General features: G+C 38.6%; 1 pseudogene across 1 annotated transcript; it reads right to left on the bottom strand.

Annotated features, from left to right (window-relative positions):
• Positions 1-6450: 6450 nt before the first annotated feature.
• On the bottom strand, positions 6451-7397 carry LOC308647779 (olfactory receptor 2T33-like; annotated as a pseudogene). The gene has a single exon. The product of its transcript is annotated as an olfactory receptor 2T33-like (transcript).
• Between the last annotated feature and the right edge of the window lie 7715 nt (positions 7398-15112).

Genomic DNA, 15112 nt, shown 5'->3' with positions numbered 1-15112 from the left:
ATTTCTTACACATCTTGTTATTTATACACAATTGCTTTATTTTATCATTTATATATATTGTAGATATCTTCCCTGAACTATTTTATCCAAACTTTTATTACACTACTTAGGACCAAACATTGCATTATATACCCCCACGTTTGTGCACTTACATGCTGTTACTCATATGTGGATGGGATGCATTATGTGAGTAGCTTCTCAAATCTGAATGCTCTGTATAATTTTGGGATAAAGGGGCCACTGATTGCTATGTAAACTATATTCACAATCACTGTGAGTTTGGTATTGATTTTCACGGTTAGCAAATACTGCTATCATATATCTCAGTCTTACAAATGCACTGGTCCAAGCTTGTCTTCCCACTGCTTGGTGTGGGTGGAAAGGCTGTGCTCTGTGACTGGCTCAACCACAGATTAAGGAAGGCTTGCTGTGGCTAAGCCAGGTAGCACAGTGTATCAAGGACAGAGATGTGATTATGGGTGGCTAAATTAGCCTGAGAGTGGAAGGAAAGCATCCAAGTCCTGCATAAATCTACTCAGAAAATGTGTGTGAGATGTGGGCAGCTCACCAGCCCCCTGAGACATGCCCTAGTAGGTCCCAGACTTGGGAGAACCTTACACTGCCCTGGAGGCTTCCCGCCCCGGCTTCCTGCTGCTGTGGGTTCACTCTCTGACCCCTGTTTTATAAAAACAGCAACAGCTGTGTAGACACAGGCTTCCCACGAAATCTGCAGAGCATAAAATACTTCAATGTAATTTGCACTCTCTATTCATATGTGAAGAAGAAAATCATTTGACACTAAAAGTATTTTAAAACATTTTTGTGATCTGATTGAAAGTTTCACTCACTGAACACTCTTTACTATTTACATTTCCACACGAAGTATCCTGTGGAATGTCTGCATATTAACAAGTGGACACCTAAAATCCAGAAATTTATGTGAGTTGTTAAGACAAATTCTAAAAATTAAAGAACTAATATGTATTTGTTTTCCTTTCCTTATCTCAATAGAATCATTTCTTTAATTATGTGCATACAGAAATACAGATTGTGGTCTGGGGACTTAATTTTGAAAAATCTATATATCTTCCCAGTAGTTGGATAAAATTAGGCAACTTAAATCAATATTAACCTCAACTTTATTCTATACAGACTGGACAGCCTAACAATATGTATTAGGATAGTATGCACTTCTTCCATTGTTTGATGGTTACAAAGAAAATTCATGCAAAAACATGGTAGCATGCATCACCCTTCAGTTCCACAAATATCACCCATAATTATTAGGTTTAGAATATTATTACAATTGGTCATGAATAGATACTGCCTACCCAAATATTTTGGAAAAATAAATAAATACTTTAGGATTGTAATATTGTGTGTGTGTGTGTGTGTGTGTGTGTGTGTGTGTATATATATATATATATATATATATATATATATATATACTTAAAAGACAATACTTTCAACATCACTTTGGACTCTGAACTTTGTCCATGTCTCATAAATTCTTTGAATACACACAGTCCCACAAGAGCACCGCTAATTAAATCATTGTAAGGCTATTGTGCCCTTTCATTATTAGTCTTGAAATTTTTAATAAATTACCAAATTAATTTTAATTAGTAAAATTAATATACTTAAAGAATTGAATTAGTAAAATTAATATGCTAAAGAATTATTTTGAGTTAATATATCATGGATATTTTCATGTACACTATTATTTTCACAATTTTTTTAAAAATTTGGAATAAGTCAAATGATAAAATCCTAGAATGTGTTCATCACAAAAAAAAGAAGTTGTCCCAAATGAATACAATTATGTATGCCTCCATACAAATGATTTCAAGAAACATTTTTGGGGACAAAGAATTTTCAGTTCACTGCCTTTTTCCTCTCTATATTGAAAACAATTACATCCTGCTGTTGCTTATTTCCCTATTACTTAAGCTTTGTGATTATGGAGAGTTCACTTCTTACATCTACAGAGTATGTCCACCCACTTCAGTGTGGCTCCCCAGAATGTGAAAAACTACAATCTTTCCACTGAAGGTGCACGTCACATATCTTGCTGACCAATACTTACATTTGTCCTGAATAGGGTAGTTTTCTTCAATCAATCACAGAATTTACCATAAAGCACCCTTCAGTAGGTCTCCCAAGGACAGAGTGGTAGCTTGGTTCCAACATGGATGATAACAGCGGTGGCAAATATCGCCCTAAGCCCCACTTGATCAAGGATTGTCTTATCAAATGTTACAACAGATAAATGAGGCAGACTGTGCTTACATTTTAGAATTGCAGATGTAGAAAGAGAGTATTTAAAAAATGGGTTTTTTTTTAGTTTCCTGAAAAATCAAAGGGAAATGTTTGTTCTTAAACCAGAGAACATGACTCTAGAATGAAGGCCTGAGAGAGTCCTCCTAGGTTTCCTGATTCCCAGGTTCCATTGCAATTACAACAGTGTCAAGACTCATGTACTGAATAAATCAAATAACATGAAATAAATAATGGACTTTCCAAGGATAAGCTTTCTGGTAACTGACAAGTTAATTCAAGTAGGGCACACCACTGTGATAGTCATTCTCAGCAGATGCAGTGCCCCACACACCCTTATTGCACAAAGGAAGTAGGTGAGAAATACTTTATTAATTTACCACAAATGGAAGCTCTTTGACTATAGGAATGCTGACCTAACCCATGGGAAGCAGTGGCTCCATCCCCCTTGTAGTTTTCATCACTGGTCAACCCATCAGTGTGTTCCAGTGAACCCCCCCATTCCACAGGAGTGGGTTGACGGCATGCAGGTGGGCTTGTGCATGACATTATTACTGGTTTCTACTATGGCAGTGACAGGTCCTGAGGGGTAGGCACACTTGCCACCCTGCCGGTCTGCAGTCAGTGTTTTAAAATGTGGATAGAAGCCGTATCCCAAAGTCATAAGGAAAACACAGGAGTGAAGACAGAGTGATTAATCTGTTACTGTTTCCTAGTCAGCTCTCACTTCATCATAGAAACCACTGCTCTCATCTACTCAAAAACTGCCACTGCTCCCAGAGTTAGGTGCACTGGTTTAAGTGAGAGGGTTCACTGCATTCATCTAACCCAGAGCTGAACCTGAGCATCTCTCACTGCTCCTGAATTCCCCATCACCAATATTTTTTTGCCTAAATTCAACTTGATAAAATGAAATCATTTAATTTAAGCATAGAAAATATGTAGTCTCTGTAGAAATTGACAGGTCTAATACAATTACTGTGTTTATGCACAAACATTCAGACTTCAGTTTCTCCTGATACTATTCACTGCCTGTTGGAATAGCTTACTATCAACTACACTGTGGGAATTTAAAAATATAATTTGTTCACTAACATGGGGTGAAAATGTAGACCTAACCTCATACCTGGAAATAACCTAAAGGAAGGAAAAGCACCTTGAGTACACTGAAGTTGTCCCTTCTTTAAGTTCCTTTTCAATAGACAATGAGAACTATTATACAACTATGAAATTGTTACCAGGGAAACCATAGTGACAGTCACAGTGATCATGCTATTTGACAGAGGTAACAGTTATGTTTTGCATATTTTACAAAATGTGTTTGCAGAGTGTCAAAGGAAAGTTAAGAGATTACTGGATGAGATCAAGATACTTTAATTCTTGATTTTAAAGTTATGTACAGGCCTTAAAAATATGAAAAAAAAAATTGACAGCGACGGCAGCTTTAGAGAACACTACCTCTTTCCAGCACTCAGGCTAAGTCTTGGCACTGACCTGCCTCCTGAGCATCCACTGTGCAGGCCACAGAGCTCCCAGGCTCTGGCCCTGGACCACTGTGTACTTGTATAAAAGGCTCTGATGCTTGTGTAAAATGAGAGGCACCCATCCAAAGTCCTAGAGCACCTTACCATCAGGCTTTGGAAGTCTCAACAGGAGCATGTTCACTAGGATGGGGTGACAAGACATTTTCTCTTCTTATTAACTCAATGCAGATGATTCTCAAATCCCAGGATATTGGATCCCTGAAGAAAACTTCCTGCAGGGCTAATGCACTGTTATTACCAGGATATGATTCATTGCAAGGAAGCAGATTTCCAACAATAAATGAGATGGTACTTGTAAATAAATTCTCTCTTTCCTGGGAATGCAATCCACTCTGTTGGCCTGTACTTTAGCAATATCCATGTGTCAAGAAAGATCTGAAAGCTACAGAGGATAGAGTGTCTTAGAAATACCTTGCTCTAAAATATGTTATTTTAAAGTGGAAAACAAAATTTTGACTAAATGTTACTCAAGAAAATAAAAAGTTGTGAAAGAATTAATTCAGATGTGAACAAAATAAGTCAAAGTAAAAAACAAAATAGTTAATCTCTGAGTATTTTATTTTTATTGTCTTGGAGTTGAATTTGTACTAATTACTTTTTCCTTTGGCTTTTATACAAATAAAATATCTAGACATTTTCACAACACATAAATATGTTTAATTATTTTATCTTAAAAATTAAGAGCTTTCCAAGCTTGCCACATGTCTTGCCTGAAATTATTATAGGTTTATAAAAATTCACCAGTTAAAGATAAACATATAGTCTGACCACCTGAAACATCATTTTTGAAATTCTATTTTTATCATTTTTATCTAATATTTTATAATTTAGCATAAAATCTTTCTATAAAACTTCAGATTCTCAATGTTATCATTCTTCCAATGGAAATGGAAGACTGTGTTAAAGGGTTTACTCTAGGGCTGGGGTTGTGGTATAGTGGTAGAGCGCTTGCCTAAGATGCATGAGGCACTAGCTTCTATCCCTAGCACAACATAAAAATACTGAACAAAACAAAATGCATAGTATAACCAAACATGTAAGTTTTATTGTTTCAAGTAAAATGAAAGAGGATGAAGATATATTACACAAATACACAATTAGTAAAAACAGTGCATCTTCAGCCATTAAATTAAAGTGAGTGTTTGAAAATACATAACAAACCACTGAATATATAACTTTATTTTTTTATTTATACTAAATTTTATATAGCATTTAAAATGTCATATATGGTCTATGAATGAACTACCAAGATGGGCTCATTGGGGAGACTACATGCTTTATTATTTCATTCCAAGAATAAAAACATCCAGTTAACAAAATTAAAAAAAAAAATCACACAGTAAAATAATACAAAAATATAAAACTTTCACAGACATCAGGGGAAGCCAAGCTAAAAACAAAATAAGTTACCAACATACTCACTAGAAGTTCTAAAAAACGTCTGATAACAATGGATGCAAAAGAATCTTGAGCGCTATGGTGGTGGAAATGTCATATTAACATTCTGTTTCAGCAAACAAGTCAAGAAAAAGATCACCATCCATCTACCTAAATAATAGTAAATAAAAACAACAACAACAACTTTTGATCCCACAAAGGAGCTTTAATTTCCACAGATCCAAACTGAACATAGTCCAGACATCCTCCAAAACACATGGGGTAACATATTGTGGCATTTTAGACAATAGAAGACCTGCAGGAATTAAACAGGGTGAAAAACTGCTGAGAGCAGAGTTGCAGAGGAGTCTTTGAACTGAGAGAAAAACACAGGATGTAGGACTATTCATCATGGGGTTCCAAGGACAAGAATAGAACAGGCCAAACTAAACAATGGGATAAACAGCAGATCCATGTTCATTCTGGAGGGTGCTTCACTGGTGGTTGAGGGACTTGGGAGGCTGGTGCATGCAGCCTTTCTTGATTACAGTGTAGACTATTAGGCTTGTATTTATTGAAATTGCTTGAAAAAAAAGGCTGGGTTGTGAGCATCGTACTTCTTAAAAAGTATTCTTCAGTTGAAACATAGATAATAGTCCCAAAATTGCTGGAATAGTGAATTCACTTTTTGAGTAAAAGTTAATTAAAACATGAAGGTTTATTGATAAGTAAAATATGGGGGGGCAGATATACAGATCCAAGGGAATCCAGTAGTTCTCCCTTATCTCTGGTTTTGTGCACCATAGACTCAGTTACCTACAATCAACTACAAAGTGAAAACTTGAATTTTAAAAATCCAGAAATAAATAATCCATAAGTATAGAATCTGGCACGATAATGCTCCAGTCTGACCTGAAAAGATGAACCTCTCCACTTAATGAGAAAAGAATTATAGGCAGAGGTTGCAGAGATCTTTGCTAAGAGTAAATATACATGTGAAACTGCAAAGAAGGAAAAACAAAAGCATGCTACTTTTGCTCTTGAACCTCAAGTTGCAAAAGTTATGGCCATATCACTCAGTGATCAGCTAAGATCAACAATGTTTTCAAAGAGAGCCTCAGTGGTTCCAGGTATCCCCTGGGCAATGTGGATCGTGTCTCCCATTCATAAGGAGGGGTCCCTGTAATTACCCTCTAAAAATCCCACCAGTCACTCTGCCCAACCACAAAAGCTGGGGCAATGTAGTGTATTGTTAATAAAGCCTCAAGGCCACACACTGGCCACACACTTTCTCAGGGCCCCCTTGACCTCGCTGTTCCTCAGGCTATAGATGAGGGGGTTCAGCATAGGGGTGAGGATGCTATAGAAGGCTGACACCACCTTATCGTGGTGAGCTGACCTGTAGGATTTGGGTCTCACGTAGATAAAAATGGCAGCTCCATAAAAGAGCCCCACCACAGCCACGTGTGAGGAGCAGGTGGCAAAGGCCTTCTTGCGGGCTTCTGTGGAGCGCATGCGGAGGACTGCAGCCAGGATGAAACTGTAGGAGGTCAGGATGAGGCAGAAGGGCACCAGGAGCATCAACACACAGCAGAAGTACATGACATCCTCAAAGACAGACGTGTCAGCACAAGCCAAGCGCACCAGTGTAGGGGCCTCACAGAAGAAATGGTCTATCTCTCGCCTGCTACAAAACGGGAAGCTCAGGGCAACAACTGCCTGCATCAGCCCGTCAGCTGCTCCCAGGAACCAGGACCCCATGGTCATCGTTAGACACAGTGGCCAGCTCATGAGCATGGGGTAGCGCAGAGGGTGGCATATGGCCACATAGCGGTCATAGGACATGGCTGCTAAGAGGAAGCACTCTCCACCACCCAGAGTGAGAAGGAAGAAGATCTGGAAGCCACAGCCAGCAGGGGAGATGGACTTGTTTCCAGTCAAGTAGTCAGCAGCCATTTTGGGCACAGTGGTGGAAACCAGCATGGCGTCCATGAGGGACAGTTGGCTCAAGAGGAAGTACATGGGCGTATGGAGCCGGAGGTCCTGTTGAATCAGGAGAATCATGAGGGCATTGCCCACTAGAGCCATGAAAGATATTGTCAGAACCATCCCAAAGAGAAACTGTTGGGCTCTGGAGTGGCCCAAGAGACCTAGGAGAATGAAGTCGGAACTGGTGTTCCCACTTTCCATGATTTCAAACAACAGAAGAGACACTGTCAGTGGAAACATAGGAGAGAGGTTAATTTTGTAAATGCCCCATGTTATTTATATCCTTCTAAATCATCACATTTGTAATAATAAAACCTATTTCAAATCTTTCTTCTGTCATTTTTCTTCTTGTTTTTATTTTTTATTTATTTTTCTTTTTGTGCTGGGGATTGAACTCAGGAATTCTCGGTCACTGAGCCACATCCCCAGCTCTGTTTTGTATTTTATTTTGAAACAGGGTCTTACTGAGTTCCTTAGTGCCTCACAATTGCTATGGTTGGCTTCTAACCTGCAATTCTTCTGTCTCAGTCTCTCAAGCTGCTGGGATTACCACCATGTGCCACCGCGTCCGGCTTCATCTACTTTTTAAACTTGTTTAAATCAAGATAAAATTAACTTAAAGTATTTTTTTTCATTTTGAAGTTTCACGTGATAAATGCCTCATAGGTTGAGTGTTGATTAATTGGCATACTAAATCCTAATTCTTGAGAATTTGCAACTGACATGCAAGAGAGGCTTTTTAGTTACTTGGTGCCCAAATAAATAGGTGAGCAGGAAATGGTGTACATGTGTCATTCATATTGATGCTTTAGTGGTGTCCTGCATGATCAATACTCTTAGAGATTAATTGTCAATATCTTACTTTCAAAAAATGATGTACTTAATAATGAAGATTCCAAATCTAAAACACATGAAACTTGGTTAAACTACCAAAATCATGATGTTTGCCCTGACGCTGACTGAATCTGGAAAGCCCTTTCTAAAACTGGAGGGTTTACCTTCTCAGATCTAGAAGGCAGGAAGACAGCATCTGCAGACAGAAGCATAACATCATGTGAAGTTGGTAGTACCTTAGTCACTTCCACAGTTTTACACTTAATCAGTGTTATTTGAGTTTGTTAGTTAGTGTGGAGATCTATTGCTCAATGCACTCTCTCATTAATCCTTCAACAGTGCTTTGTATTGATTTAAAGATGCACTATTTTCTGGGTAAGGAAAAATCTGGTTCTTTATTACAAAAGTGTGCAGAAACATTAAATTCTCTCTCATTCCACTTAGAGTCAAACTTTTTAAATCAGTTTCTGTCTTTGATCTTCTCCTGCTAGAACTGGATGAAGAAGCCCAGAAATGGACAGATATGGCTACTAGTCTGTCCTCAGGGATGCTGCCTGCTTCATCATAGACACATCTCAGAAGGTGTGCAGCTCTTAGGGAGTGCCAAGATCCACCCTAAGTCCAAATGCTAGTCATGACTGGAGAGCATCCTGCCTTGGATTGCTCCACCCTGTGCACATACTTCTTTGTCAAATATGTCTTCACCTGCCAACCTCTGTGCTCTGCACACCCCCAAATCTCTGAAGCATGATCTGTGTGCCTGGTGACCACATGAAAACCCTGGCCATGGCTCTCACTGGCTTCCCAAGGCTGGAGGAAACCCTAATCCATTCTTCCTTACTCCAACTTCTCAGTGTTAAAGACAGACTAAGCTTTAGACCTGTTTAGAAATCATTATGTAATTCAGTAACTCTAGGATGTTGGGCAAGTTCCTTTAATTTTTTGTACTGTATTAAACATCTTTAAGTAAACAGTGACACAGTGACATTAAGTATATTCACATAATGGTACAACTCTCACCAGTGTCCACCTTGAAAACTCTTTTCATCTCCCCAAAATGAAACCATGCACCATTAGAGAGAACTCCCCATTCTTCTCCCAGGCCACTGGCAGTCTCCAGTCTCTCTCCCTCTATAAATCGGTGACTCTAAGAAGTTCACCTGGAGGAAGTCACTCCTGTCCTTGTCTGTTTGCACTACCTGCTGTCCATGACCTTGACTCGGGTGCATGGATGCTGCTTGGTGTGTCATTGTTCCCTTCTTCTCGAGAGTCACTAGTGCCTCACTGGCTGTGCGCAGCACACTTTGCTTATTCCTGTACACATCCATGGCCGCCTTGCACTTCCATGCACTTTCTTAAACATTTATATAATTTTAATGGACATTTGACAGCAGAAGTTACAGCTTTTACTTTAATAAAGTGATAAGATGTCACATGAAATAGGACAACTTCAGTGATCCTTTTGCTTAAGTCATCCAAAAGAGGTTTATGAGTTTTAGAGAATAAATTCAACAACTCCCAGGACTTTTCAGTTCATTACGAAGTTTCTATTTGTGTATAAATCATTTTAAATTAAAAATCACTAACACTTAACTTTTCAAAGGAGGTGGGGATTTATTATATACTTTTTGAGGGTAGAATGGGTATATAAATGTGATTTGCCATTACAAACGTAATTTTCCAGTCAGCATTACATAGCATTTAAATTCAAAGAAAGAGCAAATGAATTCTCCAAATAATAAAATGAATCCCAGGTAGTTATTTTTGTAAGAAATGATAATGCTTGACTTTACTAAAATTAACTATCCATATATTTATATTACACAAATGAAGTAAGTTGACACTAGTCAAAAATACTTGCAAAGCTATGCAAATAGAATTATTTGGAATTTATTTCCAGAACAATGATCATGGATACAAAGTGTTGGTAAAAGAGTAATAAAGCGTTAACTCTGCTTGCAAATAGAATACAACATGCCACTAAAAGGAGGAAAGGAAGCACAAATCCCAGGTTTGGGAAAAAGTATTATCCTGAAAACCAAAGATTTCTTTTTTTCTTTCTTCCCTCTGACTTCATGGGTTTGGAGATTTCTTACCCACATTTCCATCTGCTTCTACAGCTTTTTCTTAGAGTCATGTGAAAATGTTTGCTTTTCCCATGTCTTTGCAATGCTGTGAGGAGCACAGCATTCCCCTGCCCTTTCTTCCTTTTAAAAAAGCTTTTAGGTAATCATGGGAAATTTAAAGCAGTACCTGTAATTTTCTTTTCTATAATTTTTTCAGACTCATTGCCAAAATTTGATATTAAAATGTTAAGTTTCTTACCCAGTGTACTGAGATGATCTTCTGTAACAAATAATATCATACACATCTTTTATTTGAGGGAATCAATGGGCTGATAAAGAATCCAGCTGGTGGGCACCAGCTAGCACATACTGCAGCTCTCTGGGGGTAACAAGCACAGCAGGCAACAGAGGATTTTCTCATACTTGATGAGCATGAAGTGCTAGGACTGGCATCCCCTACCCATGTGAGGGGACAGTCATTGCAGCAGGCTGCATCTGTGTCTTCTGTGAGAAGCATGGTCACAGTCCCCTCATGCTGCAGGAGTGAGTTGCTACTGCTGTGTCCAGCTGGAGTATATCAGTGCCTATGCACAGCTACAGGGTGTGTGACCTGTACCCACAGGGGCTGGAAACACTCTCATTAGCCAGAGCCACGTGACCTGATACTTCAGGGTCAGAGAGGTTTGGATTTCAGGGGTGTTTCAAAGATCCCCAGGATTCTGACATACTTTGTATGCTTCAGAAAGCTATGAATCATAAAATAATAGAGGATCATTCTGGGGTAAAAAGAAAATGTAAATAAGTGTCCTGGGAAAAGGTCATGATTTTAAAACACATCTATGGGTGAAGTTATAGGATCCTGGTATTTCTTTTCTGAATTTCAATAGAAGAGAAGATTAAAAACTGAACCACTGACACCAGCCACTGTCAGAAAGTATAACTGGAATGAAATGAAGCCAAGGGTAGAATTCAGCTAATTTTTTTTGCCCCCTTTTAACTAAATTTAAGAGAATCAATGCTAAAGTACAGGTGCCAATTTGCATTTATGAAAGAGAGTTTTATTTTATTTGTATGTTTGTATTTTTGTGTCTAGGTAACAACATCCATTATAACAGCAACAGTGCTGGGGAGAGCTCTCACATTTCCTGTCTGTAGATGTTGACTTAGCAAAGTGTCCAATCCCAATCAGATGCAGAATGTGATTGATAGAGCACATAGGTACAGTCTACTTTTAAAGTCAAATCTTATTATTTCTGCTGAAATATTTGTAATATGTTTTAAATAGCTATTGAAGTAGTTTCAATTTTAATTTCATTGAATAGATAAATGAATGAAATGAAAGAATCATACTGCTATAGTGAACTGCATATGCCAAAGTAAACTTAGCTACCAATTGCTGTACAGATTGTCGAGGTGAGAAATTGGGTAGTCGTGGCTAGAGAACACAGCCTGAGGCATCCAGAGCTGAGGGGGGATTAGCAATTGAGCTTTGGTCTTGCTAAAAACTGGCCTTGAATTTATTTAAAATTGCGAAGTTAACTTAATGCCAGCATGGTAGGCAGAAAATGGCTTCATAAAGACTTCCATGTAGCAATCACATGAATCTGTCAGCATGTTAGTTTACAAGGCCAAGAAAAGTTTGCAGACAGAATTAAGTCTTATAATAGGCTGATATTAAATATGGATTATATAAGTGAGTCCAAAGTAATGACAGGATGCTTACAAGTGAGAGGGAGGCATTAGAGAGAATGGTTGAAATGCCAGAATGAGGTGTTTACCCAATACTCCAAATATGGATGGGGATGGAGAAAGGGTCCAGGGGCCAGAGCTCTAGGGGTCTCCAGAAGGTGGGATGGGGAAAGGACAGTTCTTCCCTAGGGCTTCCAGGAGGAGGCAGCCTGATATTAATCTCCTGAGGTCAATTTTGGCATGTGTCTTCCAGAAGGAAGGCAATGCACTTGAACTGTTGAAGTCACTGAGGGTGTGTTCAGTGTTACAGCATCAGCAGGAAACAAACCATCAGCATCACACCCAGGACGGCTGTTGACCATGAGAGGCCAACACAACACAAGACCCTCTGTAATCAGGTCAGGGCAGAGGAAGCCAGGCACGTGCCAAGTCTTAGAGCTCCAAGCCAGCATACTCCCGGCTGTCACTCTGACACCAGTTACTGTTAGCTTTGACCTCCTGTGCCCTCCCTGTCCATGGGATATGAGAAGATCCCTCATAGGCTTGTTCCTGTCTGCTGACTGCAGGAACGGTGACCCTCCCACCACCACCCCACATTGTGGGCTCAGGGCTCGTGCTCTTTCCCAAGCCCTCTTACCAAGACCTGCACCCCCACACCCTATTGTGGTGCTGTGTGTTCCTGCTCACTCCAAGGTGAGCCAGGCCATAGCGGTCAATCCCTGCCATGTCCTTGGTGGTTGCTGCAGGGAGGGTAATGAGTGCACCTCTGAGAGCTCTGCCTCTCCTGTGAAAATGCAAGCACTAACTTTTCCTTTAGTTTCCCTAATAAGGTGAAGTACATGTCAATGGGATCAGACAGCATGTGCTACATTTGTCGTATTTTCTCCAGAATTGTATTTCTGAAATTCATCCATACAATAATAGGTACCTAAATATTAGATTTGGTGCAAAATTACCTGTTCATTCTGTTCCAATGTTAGTAGATGTTAGACTAGTTTTCATTTTTGTGATGATGGAAATGATGCTCTCCAGACACTTTTGTGCATGTGTTCAGTAAATATTTATGCAAATTTGGGGCATCTATACCTAGAAGTGAAATTGGCAGGACAAAGAGAATGTGGAGTTTAATTTTTTAGATTATACAAAAATGTCTCCTACAATGGCTTTCCCAACCAGCTGTAAAAGACTCTCCTTTATGTATCGGGCAATTTTTGTTATTTTCTCTTATTAACTTGAGACCTTCTGAGTTTGAAGTGGACATCATTTGAGTTTTGCTCATGTCTGCTAGGCTGAGGACCTTTCCAACACTGACTAACAATGCTGTGAAGTGACGCTTCAAGATGATTGGACTAGGATTAAGCCCCAACTTCTTTAATAAGACTCCTATACCACAAGAATTAATTCCAAGAATCAATAAATGAGATGGATTCAAACTAAAAAGCTTCCTCTCAGCAAAAGAAAAGATCAGTGAGGTGAATAGAGAGCCTACAATATGGGAACAAATTTTTACCACATGCTCATCAGATACAATATAAATCTCTAGGATATATAAGGAACTCAAAAATCTTAACACCAAAAAACAAATAACCTAATCAATAAATGGGACAAGGAACTGAACAGGCACTTCTCAGACGAAGATATACAATCAATCAACAAATATATGAAAAAAATGTTCAATATCTCTACTAACTAGAGAAATGCAAATCCACACTACTCTAAGATTTCTTCTCACTCCATTCAGAATGCCAGCTATTAAGAATACAAACAACAATAAGTTTTGGCGAGGATGTGGGAAAAAAGGTACTCTCATACATTGCTGGTGGGCCTGCAACTTGGTACAGCCAATATGGAAAGCAGTGTGGAGATTTCTTGGAAAACTGGGAATGGAACCACTATTTTACCCAGCTATCCCACTCCTTGGTTTTATACCCAAAGGACTTAAAAACTGCATACTACAGGGACACAGCCACATCAATGTTTATAGCAGCACAATTCACAATAGCTAAACTGTGGAACCAACCTAGATGCCCTTCAGTAGATGAAAGGATAAAGACAATGTGGTATGAGTACACACACACACACACACACACACACACACACACACACACAGGAATATTATTCAGCATTAAAAGAGAATAAAATCATGGCACTTGCAGGTAAATGGATGGAGTTGGAGACTATAATGCTAAGTGAAGTTAGCCAATCCCCCAAAAAACAAATGCCAAATGTTTTGTCTGATTTAAGGCTGTGGTGGCCATAAGGGGGTGGGGAGCATGGGAGGATAGGGCAAAGGGAAATGTGGGAGGGAGAGGAAGGGAAGGAGCATGGGGGTAGGAAAGACAGTGGAATGAGATGGACAACAATACCTTAAGTACATGTATGAAGACACAAATGGTGTGACCCTACTTTGTGTACAACTAGAGATGTGAATATTTGTGCTCTATGTGTGTAATATGAGTTTTAATGCATTCTGCTGTCATATATAACGTTAAAATTTTTTAAAAAAGACAATTGGCCTTGTTTACTGAGCTCTGAGACATTATCTAGATATGTAGAGATTCTTTCACAGCATAGCTACATGGCTATTTAGCTGGTTTGAGCTGCTTGCATTTCAATGCATTGTATAGTTTAAAGTAAATCTTTCTCTAACTTATCAATATTTTTCTTCATGCTTGGCAAGGTGTTTTTTTTTCACATATAAAATACTTCTTTACCCAAACCCTGATAACATTTGCCTGTATTATCTTCTTGAAATTATTGCTGTACCTTAAATGTTAAGATAAAAAGCTACCTGGTTTTAGAGATTAGCTACAAAATAAGTCTCTTTAAGTGTATGTGGAAATTCAATTGAGTCAGCCGGTTTCCACACAAAGACAAGAGCTTTCCCACAGCCTCCTTTGTCTTAAGCCAGTAATCAGGGTATGAGCTCTATTGTAGTTGCCCTATTTTGCTTTATTGACCTGTATTTGCTCAACAATAATAATTACTTAATTATCACAGTTTAAGTAAGTTCTGTTACTCTATAGCACAAACAATTTCATTTGTGGAATTGGAAGACAACTGGAAAAAAATGAAGTCTGTTTGGAGCTACTTTATTCTCTAACATGATTAAAAGTTCTGCAGTGTGCACATGTACACACACACACACCGACTCACTGAGGGAATTTTATGGAGGGAAATATTGAATGAATTTAGGAAGTTGGAGAAAAATTCCCCTTTTAAAAAATTGTATAGTTGATAGGGAATTTATGTTTTTCCATTAGCTATGATTTAATTCATTTTTTCTCAGCAATATTAATATTTCCTCAGGAAAGATTTTGGTCTTTATGTAGAACT

The sequence above is a fragment of the Spermophilus citellus genome (assembly GCF_964194105.1).
Source record: "Spermophilus citellus genome assembly, chromosome: 1".
NCBI classification, from domain to species: Eukaryota; Metazoa; Chordata; class Mammalia; order Rodentia; family Sciuridae; genus Spermophilus; species Spermophilus citellus.
The sequence above is the reverse complement of the archived record's forward strand: the minus strand, read 5'-3'. Positions and strand labels throughout refer to the sequence as shown.